General features: G+C 47.4%; 1 protein-coding gene across 1 annotated transcript in view; it reads left to right on the forward strand.

The window, feature by feature from the left end:
• Positions 1-19,370, forward strand: part of LOC143817468 (short transient receptor potential channel 2-like) — a 135,524-nt gene that overhangs the window by 414 nt on the left and 115,740 nt on the right. The window lies entirely within an intron of this gene.

Below are 19,370 nucleotides of genomic sequence, written 5' to 3' on the forward strand. Positions count from 1 at the left end.
CAATACAATTGCACTGACAGGGTGCAGCGGACCCAAATAAAATGGCAACTGCACAGGTGCAATACCTAATGAAACAGCCAGCCTTCAATCAGGGATTGGCCGTGTGGTACACCAATGCACTAAAATATATACTCTGTATGTGACGTGTTCACACAGGGAATGCAGAGCATCTGGCTCCAGCCTATTAATGACGCGCTATGGTGGGCTGCCCAGTGCTAACTATAATGCATCCTGTGTGAACAGAGGCCACAGTGTACAGAACCATTTGGGCCCAACTGCAACCCGAAAAAAATACAACGTGCAAAAACATATCAATATATATAAGGTATTGGTTGATATTCTGGCCACAATATGTAAGCTGGCAACCCGCGTCAAGGGTCCTTACGTTTGCCAGTTCTACTCTAACATGAAAACCACAAAAAGAGGAAAAATCCTTCAATATTCAAGAAAACAAACCAAAAACAGGCAGAAGCGTAAGGACCCTTGACGCTTGGTAGCTTTTTAGAAAACGTTGAACCACGAGGATAAGCACTTGGGCCAGGCAAGGTACGTGTGTGAGCTCACCTTGCCTCAGAGCCGTCACCAGGTTACGGCCATTGTCACACACGACCATGCCTGGCTGTAGGTTCATCCAAACATCTGCCTGCTCTTTCAGAGCTGTCCACAACTCTTCTGCATTGTGCGGTTTGCCACCTATGCAGATTAGCTTCAGCACAGCCTGTTGCCGCTTGGCTCAGGCAGTGCTGCAGTGCTTCCAGCTTCTGACTGATGTGTTGATTTCAGAGATGGAGGAGGAGGTGCAGGAGCTGTAGACTGTGGGGGCAACCCTGATTGAAGTAGGGCCCGCAATCCTCTGCGTGGGGAGGATGTGTTCCATCCCAAGGTCCGACTGGGTCCCGCCTTCCCTATGCTAACCCAGTGTGCCGTCAGTGAGATGTACTGTCCCTGCCTACAAGCACTTATCCATGTGTCTGTGGTTAGGTGGACTTTCCCTGAAGCAGCATTGTTGAGGGCACGGGTAATGTTGTGGGACACATGCTGGTGCAATGCCGGTACGGCACACCGGGAGAAATAGTGGCGGCTGGGGACCGAGTATCTTGGGTTGCCCACCACCATCAGGTTGCGGAAAGCTTCTGTCTCAACGAGCCTAAAAGGCAACATTTCAAGCGCAAGCAGAAGAGAAATATTATAATTTAGGACTTTGGCCTGTGGGGCGTTGGCGGGGTATTTCCGCTTGCATTCCAATGACTGGGGTATAGACAACTGAATGCTGTGCTGGGACAAGGAAGTGGACGGGCTTGATGATGGTGCTGCTTGACTGTGGGCCACAACAGGTGCAGGGCTAGAGGCATCTTCACATGCACGGTGGACTGGGGATTGGCTTCTATGCAAAACAGTGGAAGAAGCAGTGGTGTGACCAGCAGGCAGTGGTCCTGGAGCCTGGGGTTCGGCCCACAAAGTTGGGTGCTTTGCTGCCATGTGCCTGATCATGCTGGTGGTCAGGCTGGTAGTTTTGCTACTCCTGCTGATGCGGGCATGGCAGGTGCTGCAAATGGCCTGTTTGGGGTTATCGGCAGAGTCTTTTAAAAATAACCAGACTCGGGAAGATCTCACAGGTGGAATGGCAACTTCACTCATGTTGGTGTTACGATGAATGGATGCACGCCTTCCCTCTGTGGCCACCACACTGCTTCTTTCTGCCTGTTGGGGGGATATGCCTCCTTCCCCATGTGTGCTGCTGTCCTCGCTCTGCATGTCCTGCCAGGTTGGGTCACTCACTATGTCATCCACCACCTCGTCTTCCACATCCGCACCCTGCTCCTCCTCCTGACTTTCTGGCAATTGTGTCTCATAATCGTCCACCTCTTGTGACACTTTCCCACATTCGCCTTCGTGTGACCGTGGCTGGTCAAAGCTTTGGGCATCCGTTATGATCCCAGTGGTAGAGGATCTCTGGAATTCCGGCAAGGTCAACAAAAACAAAAGAACTGCTCTAGGGAGGTGGAAACTGGGCTAACCGCATAACTGATCCTAACACAACAACTAGAAGTAGCCGGTGAACGTGCCTACGTTGATTCTAGACGTCTCGAGCCAGCCGGAGAACTGACTACCCCTAGAGGGAAAATAAGACCTCACTTGCCTCCAGAGAAATTGAACCCCAAAGATATAGAAAGCCCCCAACAAATAATAACGGTGAGGCAAGAGGAAAACACAAACGTAGAGGTGAACTAGATTCAGCAAAGTGAGGCCCACTAGTCTAGATAGGCAGAAAATAGATAGTGAACTATGCGGTCAGCAGAAAACCCTACAAAAACATCCACGCTGAATATTTCAAGAACCCCCACACCGACTGACGGTGCGGAGGGAGAATATCAGCACCCTAGAGCTTCCAGCGAGCTAGAAAATCACATATAAAGCAAGCTGGACAAAAACACTGAAAAATGCAAATGATCCAAAGTATTCAAAACGGACTTAGCTCCTCCCGCATGAGACAGACGAAAAGGAATCAGGAGGAGATCTTATAGGACTGGATACAACGATGCCAGGCAAGAGACTGAGTCCAGAGGAGACCTAAATAGGGAACACCCGCTGCTTAATGACACAGCTGGAGCCTAGGCCTGCAACAAGACATGCCTCACACAATACCGTTAGTGACCACCAGAGGGAGCCCAGAAACACAGTTCACAACAGTACCCCCCCCCCTTGAGGAGGGGTCACCGAACCCTCACTAAGACCCCCAGGGCGATCAGGATGAGCAGCGTGAAAGGCATGAACCAAATCAGCCGCATGAACATCAGAGGCGACAACCCAGGAATTATCCTCCTGACCATAGCCTTTCCACTTAACTAAATACTGAAGTCTCCGTCTAGAAATACGAGAATCCAAAATCTTCTCCACCACATACTCCAACTCGCCCTCAACCAAAACCGGGGCAGGAGGCTCAACAGCAGGAACCATAGGCACCACGTACCTCCGCAACAAGGACCTATGGAACACATTATGAATAGCAAATGACGCTGGAAGGTCCAAGCGAAAAGACACCGGGTTAAGGATTTCCAAAATCTTATAAGGACCGATAAAGCGAGGCTTGAACTTAGGAGAGGAGACCTTCAAAGGAACATGCCGAGAAGACAACCAAACCAAATCCCACAACACGAAGTCGGGGACCCACACCGCGGCGGCGGTTGGCAAAACGCTGGGCCTTCTCTTGTGACAATTTCAAATTGTCCACCACATGGTTCCAAATCCGCTGCAACCTATCCACCACAGAATCAACCCCAGGACAGTCAGAAGGTTCAACCTGGCCCGAGGAGAAACGAGGATGAAAACCAGAGTTGCAGAAAAAGGGTGAAACCAAAGTGGCAGAACTAGCCCGATTATTAAGGGCAAACTCGGCCAGTGGCAAAAAGGTAACCCAGTCGTCCTGATCAGCAGAAACAAAACATCTTAAATAAGTCTCCAACGTCTGATTAGTTCGCTCGGTCTGGCCATTAGTCTGAGGATGAAAAGCCGACGAAAAAGACAAATCAATACCCATCTTAGCACAAAAGGATCGCCAGAATCTGGACACAAACTGGGATCCTCGGTCAGACACAATATTCTCAGGGATGCCGTGCAAACGAACCACATTCTGAAAGAACAAAGGAACCAAATCAGAGGAGGAAGGCAACTTAGGCAAGGGCACCAAATGGACCATTTTAGAAAAACGATCGCACACCACCCAGATGACAGACATCTTCCGAGATACCGGAAGATCCAGAAATGAAATCCATGGAAATGTGCGTCCAAGGCCTCTTCGGGATAGGCAAGGGCAAAAGCAACCCGCTGGCACGAGAACAGCAAGGCTTAGCCCGAGCACAAATCCCACAGGACTGCACAAAAGAACGCACATCCCGCGACAAGGAAGGCCACCAAAAGGACCTAGCCACCAAATCTCTGGTACCGAAAATCCCAGGATGCCCCGCCAACACCGAAGAATGAACCTCAGAAATAACTCTGCTAGTCCATCTGTCAGGGACAAACAGTCTCTCTGGTGGGTAACGATCAGGCCTATCAGCCTGAAATTTCTGCAGCACTCGTCGCAAATCTGGGGAAATGGCAGACAAAATCACTCCCTCTCTGAGAATACCAGCCAGCTCCGAGACTCCCGGAGAGTCAGGCACAAAACTCCTAGAAAGTGCATCAGCCTTCACGTTCTTCAAACCAGGCAGGTACGAGACCACAAAGTCAAAACGGGAGAAAAACAACGACCAACGAGCCTGTCTAGGATTCAGGCGCTTGGCAGACTCGAGATAAATCAGATTTTTATGATCAGTCAAGACCACCACACGATGTTTAGCTCCCTCGAGCCAATGTCGCCACTCCTCAAATGCCCACTTCATAGCCAACAACTCCCGATTACCAACATCATAGTTCCGCTCAGCAGGCGAAAATTTTCTAGAAAAGAAGGCGCATGGCTTCATCACGGAGCCATCAGAACTTTTTTGCGACAAAACGGCCCCTGCACCAATCTCAGAAGCATCAACTTCAACCTGGAAGGGAAGAGAGACATCCGGCTGGCACAAGACTGGCGCCAAAGTAAACCGACGCTTCAGCTCCCGAAAGGCTTCCACGGCCGCAGGAGACCAATAAGCAACATCAGAACCCTTCTTGGTCATATCCGTCAAAGGTTTAACCACGCTAGAAAAATTAGCGATAAAACGACGGTAAAAATTAGCAAAGCCCAAGAACTTCTGCAGGCTCTTAACAGACGTGGGCTGAGTCCAGTCATGAATGGCGCGGACCTTGACTGGGTCCATCTCCACAGTAGAAGGGGAAAAAATAAAACCCAAAAAAGAAACCTTCTGTACCCCAAAGATACATTTTGAGCCCTTCACAAATAAAGCATTCTCACGCAGAACCTGAAACACCATCCTGACCTGGTTCACATGGGACTCCCAATCATCAGAAAAAAACAAAATATCATCCAGATAAATAATCATAAATTTATCCAGATATTTCCGGAAGATGTCATGCATGAAGGACTGAAACACAGAAGGAGCATTAGAGAGTCCAAAAGGCATCACCAGGTACTCAAAATGACCCTCGGGCGTATTAAATGCTGTTTTCCATTCATCTCCCTGCTTTATGCGCACAAGGTTATACGCACCACGAAGATCTATCTTGGTGAACCAACTGGCACCCTTAATCCGAGCAAACAAATCAGACAACAATGGCCTGGCATACTGTTATGATCCCAGTGGTAGAGGATCTCTGGAATTCCGGCAAGGTCAACAAAAACAAAAGAACTGCTCTAGGGAGGTGGAAACTGGGCTAACCGCATAACTGATCCTAACACAACAACTAGAAGTAGCCGGTGAACGTGCCTACGTTGATTCTAGACATCTCGAGCCAGCCGGAGAACTGACTACCCCTAGAGGGAAAATAAGACCTCACTTGCCTCCAGAGAAATTGAACCCCAAAGATATAGAAAGCCCCCAACAAATAATAACGGTGAGGCAAGAGGAAAACACAAACGTAGAGATGAACTAGATTCAGCAAAGTGAGGCCCACTAGTCTAGATAGGCAGAAAATAGATAGTGAACTATGCGGTCAGCAGAAAACCCTACAAAAACATCCACGCTGAATATTTCAAGAACCCCCACACCGACTGACGGTGCGGAGGGAGAATATCAGCACCCTAGAGCTTCCAGCGAGCTAGAAAATCACATATAAAGCAAGCTGGACAAAAACACTGAAAAATGCAAATGATCCAAAGTATTCAAAACGGACTTAGCTCCTCCCGCATGAGACAGACGAAAAGGAATCAGGAGGAGATCTTATAGGACTGGATACAACGATGCCAGGCAAGAGACTGAGTCCAGAGGAGACCTAAATAGGGAACACCCGCTGCTTAATGACACAGCTGGAGCCTAGGCCTGCAACAAGACATGCCTCACACAATACCGTTAGTGACCACCAGAGGGAGCCCAGAAACACAGTTCACAACAGGCATCAATACATGCGATTTCATCTGGCCCCACTTCAAGTTGACCAGCCGAGAGTCTGGAATCTTGAAAGTGAAAACTGAACAGCTCTTTGGAGTTTCCAAGTGTGGGATCAGTTGTCTCAGGGCACTCATCATGGTGGGAGGAAGGAGGATTAGGGTGAGGAATATCTGGTCCACACTCACGGCTACTCAGACTTGACCGTGTGGAAGACATGGTGGTGGTGGCAAAGTGACTGGAAGCATTATTCGCTATCCAACCAACAACCGTTTCACACTGCTCTGGCTACAATAGTGGTATGCTGTGGTCCCCTAGAAACTGGGACAGGAAGGTCGAGTGAGAAGATGTGGGTCTTTGTTGTTGCCCACTTTCACCTTGCCCACGGCCTCGTCCTCTGGATGCACCATCAGCATCACGTCCACTTCCCCACCCCTTGCCTTAACCATTTTAAATGGACTACTGCACTATTTCAAAAGATTAACACAAATGTATTTATTTGGAGCAAAATTGTATCTGATCAGTATGCCTGCAAAGCTACGATTTTTCCAACACAGATACAACAGGCCTCAGCCTGACATAACAGACTGTATAATTTTTTTTTGGGGGTGGGGAATTTTTAAAATAAGAAAAAAAGAGTGGAACAACGCTAGCAGACAGAATTATGAAACTTAAGCCTGCGAAGCTACGATTTTTCCACCAACGATACACCAGGCTGCAGCCACAGGTAACAGACTGTCTAGTTTTTTTTCTCTTGTATGTGAAATTTGGCAAAAAATTGAAAATGAGTACAACAATGCTAGCAGATAGAACTATAAAACTTATGACTGCGAAGCTACGATTTTTCCACCACAGATACAACAGGCCTCAGCCTGACATAGAAGACTGTATACATTTTTGGGGGGGTTTTGTAGAATTTTTTTTTTAAAAAAAAGAAAAGTGGAACAAGGCTAGCAGACAGAACTATGATATGTATGCCTGCAAAACTACGATTTTTCCACCACCGATACACCAGGCCGCAGCCACAGATAACAGACTGATCTAAATGTGGCCTTGATTTTTTAGGGCACAACTAAATCGCGTCAACAACTTGGCTATAAAGTAATAAACCTTGCACTCAACTTTATGCTCAAGTGAGAGATTTTTAATGTAGTACTAAAACATTTCGGTCCAAAACAAACAGGACCTTCATCAGTTACTACAAAAGTGAAAAAAAAATATATACATAAATGAAATACAGTGCAAAAAACAAAAGTATATACAACACGTGGCTAATGAGTAGCGTTTTTTAGAGCTCAACATGAATATGGTCAATATAATATAGTACATTCATAGACATCTAGTCTTGCAGAGAGAGGTGAATAAATTCAAGCCTTTAATATTACGTGTCGATCTAACCAAAGGGAAGGATGGTGAAAGATAGTATAGAACGTAAGGCATATAGAACAAATAGTATAGAACAAAGGCAAATAAAATAATGGGATGTATTAAAAGAGGCATAGATGCTCATGAGGAGAACATAATGTTACCTCTATACAAGTCACTAGTGCGACCACACTTAGAATACTGTGCACAGTTCTGGTCTCCGGTGTATAAGAAAGACATAGCTGAACTGGAGCGGGTGCAGAGAAGAGCGACCAAGGTTATTAGAGGACTGGGGGGTCTGCAATACCAAGATAGGTTATTACACTTGGGGCTATTTAGTTTGGAAAAACGAAGACTAAGGGGTGATCTTATGTTAATGTATAAATATATGAGGGGACAGTACAAAGACCTTTCTGATGATCTTTATAATCATAGACCTGAGACAGGGACAAGGGGGCATCCTCTACGTCTGGAGGAAAGAAGGTTTAAGCATAATAACAGACGCGGATTCTTTACTGTAAGAGCAGTGAGACTATGGAACTCTCTGCCGTATGATGTTGTAATGAGTGATTCATTAATTAAATTTAAGAGGGGACTGGATACCTTTCTGGAAAAGTATAATGTTACAGGGTATATATATTAGATTCCTTGATAAGGCGTTGATCCAGGGAACTAGTCTGATTGCCGTATGTGGAGTCGGGAAGGAATTTTTTTCCCCATGGTGGAGTTACTCTTTGCCACATGGGTTTTTTTTGCCTTCCCCTGGATCAACATGTTAGGGCATGTTAGGTTAGGCTATGGGTTGAACTAGATGGACTTACAGTCTTCTTTCAACCTTAATAACTATGTAACTATGTAACTATGTAACTATGTACCGTACTATTAGTGAACTTTGCGTAAAGAAAAGGGACACTTGTGTCCCCGGGCATATAGAGGGCAGCGCCTATGATAGAAAAAAAGTGAAGGGTGACCCTAGCAGTCGGTGTATCAAGTGCCAGGTGGAATGTGAATAGGAGGCATACCTGTAAGGAACATATATACTGAACCAGGTAAACTAAGGAGAGAAAAGAATCAGGTTGAACAAACCTGAAGTGACACTGCAGAGAATGCAGACGAATTCTTAAAGGTGAGTTACCTGGTGATAGTAGATGGGGAGTATGCCGGAGTCAGACGCGGTATCCCCCGCTCGTCTGATGTGCGCAGTGCGCGTGCGCATATTTCTAAAGGAGAGGCGTGTCCCAATGAAGCCGCACACCCAATTAGGGAGCGTTCACTAAGGGCGGAAGTGACGCCGTCGGTGGTAACCGGGTGCGTCGCTAAGGAAATAGTGTGTGCAGCACCGCAGAAGACAACGAGGCGGGGCCATGGACGCAGGACGAACTCTAGACCAAATGAGGGTCACGAGATCTCAGGTACCGACCCTTTGGTGATTAATATTTCGGACAGAACTCTGGGGGTGGCAGAATACAATGTCCTACAAAAGGGGTTATCCTTTTGTCCCACTTATCATTGCCACACCTTTGATCTGGAAATGGATCTCCAGCGTTTTAAAATATAAAAATACCGTTAAATATGGCCTGAGCTGTGCATTACAACAGTGTATTTTGTGGACCCCGATTCCCCACCTATGCTGCCAAAATACGTTACCAAAGTAGCCGTTTTCGCCTGTCAATCAGGCTGGTCTGGTCAAAAGGGCGTGGTGTCTTCCCCCAGATCTTGCTTAGTTTTACGTTGGTGGCGTAGTGGTTTGCGCATGCCCATGTCCAGAATCCACTGCACAGGGGAGTTAAAAGAGCGCGATGTGCACTATTTCATTGGTGATCGGGGGGGGGCGGCCATCTTCGCCGAGATGCAAACTCTGCTTCAGGAAAATGGCCGCCGCGATCTCCATCTGCGTACGCGCAGCATCCCGCAGCCATTTTCCTGAAGCCGCGGCCAGCAGAGCGCCACTTCTGCGCACGCGCGGCCAAAGGAAGATGGCCGCCCCCACCGATCACCAATGAAATAGTGCACATCGCGCTCTTTTAACTCCCCTGTGCAGTGGATTCGGGACCTTGGGCATGCGCAAACCACTACGCCACCAACGGAAAACTAAGCAAGATCTGGGGGAAGACACCACGCCCATCTGACCAGACCAGCCTGATTGACAGGCGAAAACGGCTACTTTGGTAACGTATTTTGGCAGCATAGGTGGGGAATCGGGGTCCACAAAATACACTGTTGTAATGCACAGCTCAGGCCCTATTTAACAGTATTTTTATCTCATACTGAAAAAACGGGGTGACAGGTGCCCTTTAAAGGTGAGTTACCTGGTGATAGTAGATGGGGAGTATGCCGGAGTCAGACGCGGTATCCCCCGCTCGTCTGATGTGCGCAGTGCGCGTGCGCATATTTCTAAAGGAGAGGCGTGTCCCAATGAAGCCGCACACCCAATAAGGGAGCGTTCACTAAGGGCAGAAGTGACGCCGTCGGTGGTAACCGGGCGCGTCGCTAGGGAAATAGTGTGTGCAGCACCGCAGATATGGTCCACCCCCGGATATGGTGTCATGGTGTGGGAGCAGTCCGTGTGTAACACGGTCCGGCGATGAACGTTCCGCCTCAGATGTGGTACGGTACAAGTTTATCAGAGGGAGGGGAGACCCAGGGAGGGGCGGTACAGTGCTATGGATGGGCAATGGAAAGAAAAGAGAAGAAAAAGGGCCGTGATGCTAAGTTCGACCTCATAGTGGATCCGGGCATATATGACATAGCTGGGTGAAGTGAGCTATGTCCGTGGAACAATATCCTGGCAAGGAGGTGACAGCAGGAGTGGTGCACAGCAGATAACCTTCAATAAAGACGACTCTATAACAGAGAAACGAAGTATTAGAACATGAAGTTTATCATACGTTCATATAATGTACAGTATAGAAATGGAAACAGGCATAGATCATAAACTTTATAATACTTGTAGAACCCTATACAGTCATTGTAAATGGAGTTATGATGTACATAATAGAGACGTGTCTATAGTGTGCCATTAATGTCACCATGCCTATGAAACTATGCAAATTCAGGTATACTGGAACCGTAGTTCTCAATTGATTAAAATTGCATGAATGTATTCTTTGGAATAAAATGAAGATGACCCATATAGACTAGGTACCTGGATACAGTAAAAAGGATTTAAGACGATGCTGTCAACCTGTGAAAGTAGAAGGCCTGAAAACCACACATAAAGCGAAATGAATACATAATTATAAAAATGAATACATAATTATAAAAAAGTTTTTTATAGAAAGGCTGCCAAATCATAGTCCCTATTGAGGCCCTTCGGATGTAAGGTGTCCAGGGTATGGATCCAAAAGGCCTCCCTACTCTTGAGACGGGTTATTCTATTCCCTCCTCGCCTAGATGGGGGTATGTGCTCGATGACCTGGAATTTGAGCTGAGAAATACTATGGCCTTTAGAGATGAAATGTGAGGGGATGGGTAGTAGAAGATGTTTACAGCGTATGGTAGACTTGTGTTTGGAAATTCGATCCCGTATGGCTTGTGTGGTTTCCCCCATGTACAACAAGCCACACGGGCATTTGATTAAATAGACAACCCATGCTGTGTCACAGGTGAAGAAATCCGGGATTTTAAAAGTTTTGCCCGAGTGTGGGTGGTAGAAAGATGAACCCTTTAGGACATTGTGACATTGGGAGCAGTGAAGGCAGGGGAAGGTTCCAGTTCGTGGGTTCTGTAGGAACCGTTGGCGTGGTATAGATTTGTTAGTGCCTATATCAGCTCTCACCAATGAATCCTTGAGATTAGGGGCCCGTCTGAAACAAGGGAGAAAGGGTTCCTGAAACTCAGGAACCTCCGGATGTGCCCTTGCCAATAGGTGCCAGTGTCTGCGTATAGACTTATGCAGGACATAGGCAAAGGGATGAAATGAATGTACAAAGGGAATCCGGTTAGAGGACTCGGTGGGTCTAGGTGGTGAAGGTACCAGTGCGCTTTGGAGTATTTTAGCTGGATACCCACGTTGAGAAAACTTGGATGCCATTTCTTGCAATCTATCAGGGCGAAGGTGTGGATCTGAAACTATTCTGGAAACTCGGTGAAATTGGGATTTAGGTATAGACCGTTTTGTTGAAGGAGGGTGGAAGCTGGTGAAATGTAGTAAACTATTACGGTCGGTACTTTTAGTAAACAGGTCAGTGGAGATAGACCCGTCCGGTTTGAGTATTGCCATGGTGTCCAGGAAATTTATTTTCGAAAAGTAATGTGACATGGTAAAAGAAATACCGGGCCATGCTGTATTGAGCCATTCAAAAAAGGAGGCGAGGGCTTCTAATGTGCCCCCCATATGCAGAAAATGTCATCTATGTAACGTCTCCATAGGAGAACGTTGGACTGGTAGAGCGGATTCGGGTAAATTTTGCTCTCCTCAAAATCCGCCATATAGCAGTTTGCATAGGGGGGCGCTACATTAGAGCCCATCGCGGTACCACATACCTGAAGATAAAAATCATCCTGGAACATAAAATGGTTAAACGTAAGGATAATGGTTAGTAATTCTATGCATAGATTGACCTGGTCACCATGGAGGCCGGAGTGAGTAAGTAACCTGTGTACCGAATTAATGCCCTCTATGTGTGGGATCGAGGTATATAGATCCTTTACGTCCATAGTGACAAGTACTGCCGTTGGTGGAATGTTGTTCAGATCTTTCAAGACCTTAAGGAAGGCCCCCGTGTCCAGAATATAGGATCTGGATGTCTGTATTAGGGGTGTCAGGATCTTTTCAAGGTACACTGCTAGAGGAGAGAGTATGGAGTCAGTGGAGGCCACAATGGGCCTCACTGGTGGCTTCTCAAGGCATTTGTGTATCTTGGGGATGGTGTAGAAAACCGGGATAACTGGGTGGGAGTTAGTGAGAAAATCACACGTCTTGGAATCCAAGACACCCAATGATGTATATCTCTGGAGAATGTCTGAGATTTTTTGGCGTATAGATGCCGTGGGGTCCGCCGAAAGTTTGTGATAGATGGATGTCACTCAATTGTTGGGAAATCTCTCCTAGGTAGTTTGTCTTATTCATGATTACCAGAGCCCCACCCTTGTCTGCTGGTTTGATCACTATACTCTTGTCTTCCTGGAGGCCTCGTAAAGCCTGACGTTCAGTAGTGGTTAAATTAGGGGGGTAGAAGAATTTACCCCTATTGATATCATCCCTCAATTGCTGGAAAGAGGTTTGGACAAAACCAATGAAGGTCTCCATGGCGTGAGAGCCATGTGGAGGCCTAAAATGGCTCTTTTTATATAGCCCCAGACTACGTGATGAAAGAATGTTTGGGGACGTTTCTGACTGAGACAGAGTCGGGGTTGTATCTGGGATGGTGGCGAAATATGCTGAAAAAAACGCTGAAGATCCATTTCCAGATCAAAGGTGTGGCAATGATAAGTGGGACAAAAGGATAACCCCTTTTGTAGGACATTGTATTCTGCCACCCCCAGAGTTCTGTCCGAAATATTAATCACCAAAGGGTCGGTACCTGAGATCTCGTGACCCTCATTTGGTCTAGAGTTCGTCCTGCGTCCATGGCCCCGCCTCGTTGTCTTCTGCGGTGCTGCACACACTATTTCCTTAGCGACGCACCCGGTTACCACCGACGGCGTCACTTCCGCCCTTAGTGAACGCTCCCTAATTGGGTGTGCGGCTTCATTGGGACACGCCTCTCCTTTAGAAATATGCGCACGCGCACTGCGCACATCAGACGAGCGGGGGATACCGCGTCTGACTCCGGCATACTCCCCATCTACTATCACCAGGTAACTCACCTTTAAGAATTCGTCTGCATTCTCTGCAGTGTCACTTCAGGTTTGTTCAACCTGATTCTTTTCTCTCCTTAGTTTACCTGGTTCAGTATATATGTTCCTTACAGGTATGCCTCCTATTCACATTCCACCTGGCACTTGATACACCGACTGCTAGGGTCATCCTTCACTTTTTTTCTATCATAGGCGCTGCCCTCTATATGCCCGGGGACACAAGTGTCCCTTTTGTTTACGCAAAGTTCACTAATAGTACGGTACGTTCTATACTTTCACCATCCTTCCCTTTGGTTAGATCGACACGTAATATTAAAGGCTTGAATTTATTCACCTCTCTCTGCAAGACTAGATGTCTATGAATGTACTATATTATATTGACCATATTCATGTTGAGCTCTAAAAAACGCTACTCATTAGCCACGTGTTGTATATACTTTTGTTTTTTCCACTGTATTTCATTTATGTATATATATATTTTTTCACTTTTGTAGTAACTGATGAAGGTCCTGTTTGTTTTGGACCGAAACGTTTTAGTACTACATTAAAAATCTCTCACTTGAGCATAAAGTTGAGTGCAAGGTTTATTACTTTATTCACTATATGGTGTGGGAACCTACCTTTGCACCATTAATAGTAGTGCACGCGCCTCTATCATTAACAACTTGGCTATGACACAAAAGGAAAAAAAAAAAGATTTTTGGGCGCACTCACATCAGGTGTCTGAGGCGACAAAAAAATAAGGTACATTTGCACGTTTTTAGATTTCAATAACCTGGCTGGAGTGGGCAGCGTGAACAAGCAAATAAATGTTAAAATAAGGGGGCTATGGATTGCTTTAGAATAAAAGGAGCAGGTAACAAGTGAAGAAAAAAAAAGCCACAGAAAAATGCAACTAGGTATATGTTAAATAAGCATCAACAGCAGCAGAGAGTTATGGAGCTTTGGGATGGATGCAGTGGGAGCAATGGACGCACATACAGTGCCTGCAGGCCTTGCACTGGTGTGGATATGCTGTGCCCTGCCTACCTAGCGCTGCAATATCGGGACCCACAAATTAGCCCTAAAAAGGACTGCTGGTTTCTCAGGAGTGGTGGAATTATTGGTTGCAGACCTACGCTAACTCTAAAAACCACGATTCTGACCCTATCTCAGCAGCAGCTCTCCCTACACTCACTGAGTCCAGAGCTGAATGCGGCGAGCAGGGCGGTGACAGGTCTCTTATAGACCTGATAACGCCGTGTGGCCAGCCAATCACTGCACGACCACAACAAAGATGGCTGCGGCATTACAGTGCATGGCAGACAATCCCTGCACTGTCATTGGCTCTCTAAAGAGCACCAGAATTGGAAGGGCGGAGACCCGAGCTCCCGCCGAATAATCCCGGAAATACTCGGTGCTCGCCGAATACACCGAGCATAATGACACTCGGGCCAGTAACGAGTAGTGGCGAGCATGTTCTCTCATCACTAAATATGCATGTACTTGTTGTGCTTTGGTTTCACTTTCTCTCTGGTAAAAAGTCCTTCAGACTTCCTGTTATGCTGTATTAAGAAGCTGATGCATGTCCCTCATGTTCTGGGTAGATAAAAGTTGAATTACCCCATATAATCTACTTTCACAAGTTTCTTCTGCGACCAAACTGTGCAACATTATACTCCAGTCACCTCCAGAGCTGCAGTCACTATTCTGCTGTTACATCGTGTCTTATCCTCCAGTCACCTCCAGAGCTGCGGTCACTCTTCTACTGTTACATCGTGTCTTATCCTCCAGGTCTTTTATTAAATAAAATAAAAATACTTTACATGACAATAACCAAGGTACATTACAAATAAAACACCACAGAACAAAACATAAGAACAAAGCTCCAATCAGACGACAACAAACGACAAAAATCACAAAGAAATAAACCAGAAATGGAACCAAAATGGAGAAAGTTCATGACCTACAAATCAGGACCGAGAAAGAAAAATTCCAATAAAAATAAAGCAAAACTAAAAGACAACAAACAAAATACTCATAACTACATGAATACCCCTGTAAAAATGTTACATAATAAATAGTATAAAATCATATAAGACCCCCGGCCCAGCTTCATTCATACTACTATATACAACCCCAACTACATTCACACCGTCCTATATACAATATTATATACAATATATACACTATAAACACATTATACTAAACCGAACACTATACAACACCGCAAACACAACAAAACCCTACCGGTCCCACTGCCTCACCTTACAGCCACCCCCTTACACCACTACATTCACCCTACAACAAACCTAAATACAATACAGTGTACAAAATGAACTTTTTTTTTTTAATATATATACACACCTACTCTAACTATCCCACCACCCCTGATCCAGCTCTGGCCACAAAGTTCAGGAATTATCCGAGCTAGGATCAGGCCCCAAAGTTTTTCCCCAGGCGGGGCCTGGGCCAGGCCAGATCAGTCTCTTATCACCGCCGTTGAACCCCCCAATCCCCCCACCCAACCTAACTAAGACCCTCCATTATACACACTATATACAATATATACAATACACTATATACAATATATACATAAACCAACTTCACAGAACACAACCTACATACTCACCACCCAAGGCTCAAGTTCGATGCCTGCAAACCTTCTATTCAGGGAACAGAAATACAAAACAAAAACCTAGGGTGTAAAGATATCAGCCCACCACCAGGATATAGGAGCGCTAACGGACTAAGGCACCCCGAAGGAGAAACCCCTCCAGAGATGGGCCGCCCTCCGGGCACCCAGTCTTTCGCACTCCAGAGAACGCACCTTAACCAGGGCACTTAGGATGCTGCTACAAACTTCATCTACACGGAGAATTTTACTCTGCGTCGTAACTAAAACTCGTGCGTTCCACGTGAAGTACCTGACCACTGCGCTGACTAAGAATAAAGTGACTCGGTCCCTTCTCCCGAGGTCTCTGAACGCTCCATAGGCCCACTCGGCATAGGACAGAGTGGCCAGCCGCGGCCAACCAATGGAAGCGCCCACCCTGTTGTACACCTCTGTATTAAAGGGACAATGAAGCAGGAAGTGCTCCATGCTTTCCAGCATGGTAGCACAAGCCTCACGGGGACAATTCCTGTCCACGGAGCTCCTGTGCTTCAAATTGTCCCTCACATACAACTTACCTTGGAAGCAGCGCCAAGTCAAGTCCCAATACTTCTTGGGGATCCTGCTAGAATTTAACAAACTTAACCCAACCTCTAGATCCCGACTCGGGCAGTCCTTGAGGACCAATGGTCTCTGAAAATGCGAAAGCAAGACCCGCATGTTGAGGAGTTTCCTCGGGAGGGACCTCACTTCCCACATTCCCAGACCCCACCGGCGCATCATCTTCAGAATCGGGGTAACATAAGCCGAGAGATGCCCGTGCGGTGTGCGAAGATCCTTCAATTTTCCCCCTGTCTCCCATTCCTGGAAGAAAGGCTGAAACCATCCCTTGCAGGAGAATACCCACGGAGGAGCCCTCTCTTTCCAGAGGTTTGCCACGTTAACTTTCAAAAAGGTGTTCACTAGGAACACCACGGGGTTTACCATATTCAACCCCCCTAGTCTCCTCGTGCGATAAGTGACCTCCCGTTTGACTAGGTTTAGTCTATTCCCCCATAACATCTGGAAGAACAGACTGTAGACCCGTGTCCAGAGAGGCTCCGGCAAGACACAGACGCTGCCCAGGTAGATTAACAAGGGGAGCAGGAAAGCTTTGCACAGGTCAACCCTTTCCCTCAGGGTCAAAGACCAACCCTTCCATTGGTTCACTTTTTGGGCGACACCCTTGATTCTGCCTTCCCAGTTTTTCGTGGGGTAATCACCCTGGCCAAATTCGATACCTAGGACTTTGGCATGTTCTTGGGGTTCGGGGAGGGTGTCCGGAAGATCAAACGTGGGATCCCCGCCTCCCAGCCAGAGACTCTCACACTTGTCCTGGTTGACCTTGGACCCGGATGCCTCCGAGTAGCTCTCCACTTCTGACATCACCACCATCGCCTCCTCTTGCGAAGAAACAAAGACAGTAACATCGTCCGCGTAGGCCACTACCCTCAGGATAGCCTCTGGCGCCAACCCGCCCATCCTCACCCCCGCCAACGGTCCACAATCAACCCTTCTGAGGAAGGGATCGATCGCAAACGCGTAAAGCAAAGGACTAAGAGGGCAGCCCTGGCGGACAACAGATCCCACCCCGAAAGGTTGTCCAATCCACCCGTTTACCAGAGGGAAAGTCTCAGCCCCTGCATACAAGGCCTTAAGCCAGTCCACAAACCCTCCAGGCAGACCATACCTCAAAAGAGTGGACCAGAGGTACTCGTGGTCAACCCGATCAAAGGCTTTTGCCTGATCCAGGGTCAGCAAGAACCCCTTCCAAAGGCCCGCCCTGCCCCGCTCCATGGCCTCTCGGACACCCAGAACAGCACTGAAAGTGCTACGGCCAGGAACGCAACAGTGCTTGGCCTCCGAAAGGAGCCGCGGTGCAAACTTCACCAGCCTATTGAAGAGTATCTTAGCCAAAACCTTACTGTCCACATTGAGAAGTGATATGGGACGCCAATTCTCAATGCGTGACGGGTCCTTACCCTTTGACAAAATGATCAAAGCCGACCTCCTTAATGATCTCGGCAGAGTGCCCGAGGAGAGACACTCATTAAACACCTGAGTCAAGAGGGGGACCAAAGAGTCCCTAAAGGTCTTAAAGAACTCGGATGTTAAGCCATCCGGACCTGGCGATTTTTTGGGCCGGAGCCCATCGATCGCCAGTCTCACTTCCTCTTCTTTGATCGCTTCTGCCAAACCGCCCAGCGAGAGGTCAGCCCCTGGCTCTGGAACAGCTTCAGCCAGGAAAGCCGACATCCTGTCACGATCCAGTTCCTTCCTTCCCAAGAGGTGCGAGCAGTATGAACTGACGACCTCCAAGATCCCTGATCTGGACCTTCTCAGGGATCCTGTACTGTCCATCAGCCCTGTCACTATCTTACTATTCACTGACATCTTGCAGCTTCTGTAAGGGTCGGGTGAGTAGTACTTCCCGTAGTCCCTCTCAAAAACCAAAGATGCGTGCCTATCGTACTGACACCTCTTTAGCAAGGATTTCACACTGGAGATCGCCTCGCGGCTACCCCCAGTCGAGACAAGATGCTCGAGTTTCCTCCTCAGGCTCTGATACAGGCGATCCCTGTTCAGGCTTCTGAGGTTCGAGAGTTGCCGGAAGAATCTCGCCACCCGATGTTTGAACATCTCCCACCACTCAGACTTAGTGTTACTTAGGCCCAGCAGCGGTACCTGGCTCTGAAGAAATTCCTCAAAGGACCGTCTTACAGCTTCTTCCTCAAGGAGTGACGAATTCAGCTTCCAATAACCTCTTCCCATCCGAGGAGTCTCTGTAACGCTCAGAGAAAACATAATCAAACAGTGATCGGAGAATTCCACCTCCACAACCGACAACGGCAAGGAAACGGCCTCCTCCTTCAAATAAAACCTGTCTAACCTAGACCTGCACTGACTACCTCTAAAAAAGGTGAACCCCGCGTGGCCTGTGTTGTGCCGGATGTGGACATCCACCAGGCGTGCCTCACTTACTATCCTATTTAGCGTGACACAATCGTAAGCCAGCCGGTCTCCGGAACCTCCTCTATCACAGGGTCTCGTGACGTTGTTGAAATCCCCTCCAAAGACCACCTGCCGACTCGAAAATAAGTAAGGTTTGATCTTCATGAAGAGACACCTGCGGTCCCATTTGGACTGGGGACCGTAGATGTTAATGAGCCGAAGCTCCTGTCCCCCCATGGAGACATCTAGGATCAAGCATCTCCCCATTTCTAACTCGATCAATCATCTGCATTCAACCGCTGCGGTCTTAAAAAGGACCGCCACCCCGCTATACGGCTCGGCCGCAAGAGACCAGTAGGAGGGCCCGTGCCTCCACTCCCGCCTTGCTTTATGCATGGTTGATAGGTCGGTCAACCTGGTCTCCTGCAAAAACAAAATGTCGGCGTCAAGTTGGCCGAGAAAATGAAAGGCCGCTTCTGACTTTATGCTGGCAACATTAATGGTTGCCAGCGTCAACGGGGTGGGTGCCGCCATCATGATTGATTGAATTAGATAGCCTTTTTCTTCCCACCCCCAACAGTTTCACCCTCTTCCTCTGACAATGATGAGTTTTTAGTGCGTTTAAGACAAACAGA

Source organism: Ranitomeya variabilis, chromosome 3 (genome assembly GCF_051348905.1).
Source record: "Ranitomeya variabilis isolate aRanVar5 chromosome 3, aRanVar5.hap1, whole genome shotgun sequence".
Taxonomy (NCBI): domain Eukaryota; kingdom Metazoa; phylum Chordata; class Amphibia; order Anura; family Dendrobatidae; genus Ranitomeya; species Ranitomeya variabilis.